Source organism: Pseudomyrmex gracilis, unplaced genomic scaffold (assembly GCF_002006095.1).
Source record: "Pseudomyrmex gracilis isolate BER0280 unplaced genomic scaffold, ASM200609v1 scaffold_818, whole genome shotgun sequence".
Taxonomy (NCBI): domain Eukaryota; kingdom Metazoa; phylum Arthropoda; class Insecta; order Hymenoptera; family Formicidae; genus Pseudomyrmex; species Pseudomyrmex gracilis.
Genome location: NW_018021402.1, coordinates 21,667 through 27,133, shown reverse-complemented (window position 1 = coordinate 27,133; position 5,467 = coordinate 21,667).

The following is a 5,467-nucleotide window of genomic DNA, read 5'->3' as shown; positions in this document are numbered from 1 at the left end:
TTTCACGTGTAAAAATTTACATGTGAACACGTATATATGGATATATATACACGTATAATTTCCGCACAACACCTAGCGAACGGCTCCTATGACNGAATATATATTTATTAGTTTAGAAACTTCAGAGCCTGAAAAGATTCTTTAATTGTTTATCTTTTTTCTTTTAATGTGAAGAAAAAGATGAACTCTGAACTAGTGCAGCCAGTTTAGGTAAAAAGAACTGATCTCATATTTGCAATATGGATGAGTATCAGCGAGCTGTCGTGCTTATATGGATGTTTGAGAATTTATTTTTTTCGCCAAACAAGGAGATTGTGCGTTCTGATTCTACAATCCTCTCGGAGACTTCTCGTTAAGCTCCGCCTACCACCGGCTTACCTGATGGTCACCTATTAGATAAAGAATTAGAACGCAACCCTGGTCGGAACGTTACTCTACCACGATATAAACACCCGATTTGTTTAGGTTTAGGTTTAGGTTTAGGTTTACCGAGTTGTAACGGTACAACGTCTCCAAAGATCAGGTTTCTCGTAGCTTGTATCGGATTTTGTTAATGCTTTAACATGCAAGCGTCTATCCGTACTTGATATAAACAAGATGGCGATTGAGCCGTTAACGTCGCCGCGCACTTCTACTGTGACCGGGGTTAGTCAATTTTTTTCATTTTATACTCACTTTTCGTTATTCTCACGGTCGCTAGTTGCACGTTTAAGGACTCTTGAACACCACTGTCCTTTGTCCCTTGTCGATGCTTGCTTATCCCCTTATATGATTTTCAGACAAGATATCACACAAGGTAAGTGTAATAACTCATATTTTCATTTTTAAGTGTTCAGGAATATAAAATATATTTGTCCAATATGATATAAATGCCACTAGCACTATTATGCTTATACCTAATTATCACAAATTTCGTACGCAGTCCTATTTAACGCACTATTAGTACGCGTCGTATCTTTTCGTTGTCCGTTTCTTTTTTAGCGGATGGATGCACCTGAGATCTTTCCTCTGCCAAGAACTGAGAACGACTCTTTTTACTTCCTTCTCGACCTGTTCGCGCANGCTTTTGTTTTGGTTTATCCATAGCCTCGCGAAATTTTTGTTTTCCCCTAGCAAGTATGTTCGTACTTCAATTCAAAATCCTTAGGTGAGTATTTATGTGTGTAAACGTTTAGTGTGGTGTTCTTTATTTCTTATGCGTCTGTTTTGTGCATGTNTGTAATGATTGGTATAATGTGGGCAACCCTAGTGAAAAACCCTAAATATACAAAATGGTCCGAAATGTTAAGTTTAAATGTCGTTTATTATTGTTCGTTAGTCGCCTCATGCAATTTGAACGTTTTTGATTGGCCTAGAGAAAATCCCTAGATCTCGGATATTGGCCTAAAGTGTCAGTCCTGTCTCGTACGTTGAGCCGCGAGTAATTTTGAGTTACTTTGAAGCTGTTCTAAAATTTCTTAGGTAGAACGTTAATCTGATTGGCTATTTTTCTATTCGGTTCTACGGCTGTTTGTGTTATTAATAAAGTGTGTATGCGTANTGTCTGTATGTTTACGTGTATGTGTATGTGTTGCGAACCTACCTAAGTCTAGAGGTGCTCTCTACTCCTTCTATTTACCTCTACAGGTTCTTTCTTTACCGACTCACGTCGGTTTACACGTCANAATGAAAATTTTTTAAATCAAATAAAATTTTACTTGTTTTTATTTCTTCGAGGGCTATATCCGTATGCTCTTTGGAAAATAACAAAAACTCAAAATTACTTTTCTAAGAAATTTCCTTAGTGTCAACATACAATTAAACTGAAACAACTGACTTGTCCTTAATGCCCTTACTGGCCTAATATAATTATTATAAAACGATAAAACGCTAGATAAACTTAAAAAAATTAAAATCCTATCAAAATAACAAAAACAATTGTCCATCAAATTTATCATTGACTTCAAAGTCACCCGGACTTACTTCTGCTTGTCTAATTAATCTTTAAAGTAAACGCAGGTACCGTCTCGCCTATTCCTCATGTGTTGTTTCCGTCGCATGTTTCTGCCAGANATGACAGATTCTGAACACTTGGTAACATGCGGTAGCATGGTAAGGATGCGCACACAACCTCAGATCGTGTATGTGTGCGCTCGAGACTTNGGGCGCGATCGGGAAGCAGAAAGAAACAGAGAAATGACTTTTGGTCTCGCTCTCGCTCGGGCGAGTTGGCGACGTTCAACTCTCAATAACGTCAGAAGCGGCATAAGAAATGTCTGAATTCTCCGGCTCGTTCTCTAACTTTTCTTTATTAATTAAAAATTTTATGTATATGTATGTATACATAAAATGTATATGTACGAAAAACTGCGTACAAATAGAATAATAAATTTATCACTCTTTACCAATATGTACGTTTATTTTTTAAATAAATGTTTTTATAGATTACATATGTGTCAAAATATACTGAAATACATGTAAAGCTTCTTAGCAAAACTAAAAACCAAAATTGAAATGACACAAAACACATTTTTTCATTTAGATTGATATTCCCATTATATTTATACTTAATAAATGATATATCTTATGTATNTATATGTTAAAAACAATTTATACAACGTACATATTGGTGCTCGACGAAAACCGCTAGGTGGTGGTTTTTTCCGTCGTGAAGGACATTTTAAGAATTGTTAATTAATTTATAAAAAATATAAGTAGAAAAAAAACAATTTACAGTTGTAAAGAACATTTTGCAATTGTAATGCACTACATATATTATATAGACCGATATTCAAATATTAAATATTGTTAGAAACAATTGTTAATACTCCCTACTGTTAGTAGATAGAAAAAACAAAATTATATGCAGTGAGATTTGCAATTCCATTTAATAAAGCGTAAACGTACATATTGGCCAAGACTGATAAATTTATTATTATTTGAACGCAGTTTTTATGTATACATACATATAAATACAAGTTTTACTTAATAAAGAAAAATCAGAGAACGAACCGGAAAATTCGGACATTTCTTATGCCGCTTACGACGTTATTGAGAGTTGAACGTCGTATTGCCAACTCGTCCGAGCGAGAGCGAGACAGAAAGTCATTTCTCTGTCTCTTTCTACTGCCCAATTGCGCCCGAAAAGTCTCGAGCGCACACGTACAGTCGCGGCCATTGAATTGTTTTGTGGACGCGAAGGACTAGGGGTAAGAGAGACGGTATTTCCTAGCAGTAAGTACTGCCAACTGGCGCCGTACTAACTAGCAGATCTCGATGATATCTCAAATTGACCAATTACGTTAGTCAATTGGTTACTGTGACAAACGTGAATAATCAGTTCCGTGAGATCTGCGATCTGCGACTCGTGCTTGCGTCTTATGCAGAATGGTCTTTACGCGCAATGCGATAGCCAATAAATGAGACGCAAACGCAAGTCACAGATCTCGCGGAATTGACCATTCGCGTTTGTCACATTAACCAATCGACTAACGTAATTGGTCAATTCATCGAGATCTGCTACAGTTAGTACAGCGCCAGTTGGCAGTACTTACTGCTAGAGAATACCGTCTCTTTTACCCCTAGCTCCCCGCGTCCACGAAACGATTCAATGACCGCAACTGTACACGATCTGAGGTTGTGTACGCATCCCTTCCATGCTACCGCATGCTACCAAGTGTTCAGAATCTTGTATCTTTCTCTGCTTCCTGCCTGCGTTCAACATAGTCCCTCCGGTGTTCGCTTTTCGCCCATTGGCTCCTCTGTTGCGGCCAATGGTAGCTTCGCTGCTGTCTCCAGTTGGTTCGCTCACCTATCCCCTTCGGCGTCCGGTGACAAGGTTAAGTTAGGTTAGGATAAGTTATATTAGTAGTAATATATAAATCTCTAAGATCGTGATGTAGATCTGAAGGTCAAAGCGAGAAATGTCATTATACCGAAACTACAATACTTTCAGAATAACAATGTTAATCTTTCACACACTGACAAAAAACTAATTAATATGTACAAATCGAGCGTAAATTACACAAAAAAACACCCTGATTTAATATTTATGCGTGCGGATAAGGGCAACGTAACGGTGGTTATGAATAAACGCGAGTATTCACAAAAAATGAAAGTTTGGTAAACGACAAGAACACATATGAAGTTATCAATTATGATCCGATCAGGAAAATCAAAATCAATCTTAATGATTTACTTAAACGTTGGCTCAACAAAGATTTCATAAACAAACGTAAATTTTGTTGTCTCCGATCCAGTGATAAATTACTTTCTAAAGCTTATGGTCTTCCGAAAATCCACAAGGAAGGTATACCTCTTAGAATCATTGTTTCTTCTATTGACAATCCACTTTATTTCCTTGCTAATTTTTTACATAAGATTATCGCGAGAAGTCTCCCTCCATCCAGAGGCATTACTGTGAATAGTTTTGTTCTTTATGATAACCTTTCGAAGATCAGAATTAACAAAGATGACATTCTTTTCTTTCTGGATGTTGTTTCTTTGTTTACAAACATCCCTATAAATTTAGCAATCAAAGGCTTAGAAAATAGATAGAACTATATTAAAGAGAATATTAATATACCGATGAGCGAGTTTTTAAGTGCAGTTTCTTTTGTTCTCTCTTCAACGTATTTTACATTTGATAATGTTATCTACAAGCAGACTTTTGGTACCTCTATGGGTTTACCTCTATCACCTATCATTGATGACATTGTCCTTCAGGACATCGAAAATGAAGCGTTAAACAACAATGGTTTACATCTACTTTCTTATTACCAATATGTTGACAACATTGTCTTGACGACTCCAGCACATGGGGTTGATAACATTGTTAAAACTTTTAATTCATTCCATGAAAAAATTAATTTTACAGTTGAGTTGGAGAGAGATTGATGGATTAATTTTTTAGACCTATCTCTGAATGTTGTTGGCGATGGTATAAAGATAGATTGGTATCATAAAAGTACTTTCTCTGGAAGATACTTGTCCTTTTTTTCACATCATCCAATGTGTCACAAAAACGGTACTATTTTTAGTCTTATTAATAGGGCTATACTTCTTTCTCACCCTGACTTTCACGAGAAGAATATCCTGTTCATTGTCAACATTTTGTTGGAGAATGGTTATTCTCTGAAATTAATTTTTGACACCATCAATCTTAGGCTTAAAAAGCTTGTTTACAATAATAAAATTATCGGTAAAAAACACTGTGTTTCCTACAACAATGAAAGAAGAATAATTGTTCTTTTGTATATAAAAAATCTTTCAGAGCCAATCTTCAAAGTATTTAATAGCATTGACTTCCTGATCGGATACAAATGTTTTAATAAATTTGTGATGCACCACTTTACAAACACGCCGTACAACTGTAAAGCGGCCTTAAGCTTGGGCCGGCGGCCAGCCGCTGCACGGCTAGTACGGCGCGCCGCAGCTACACGGCGCACCGCGGCGCTAGTTCGACCGCAAGCAACATTGGTCCCGACGG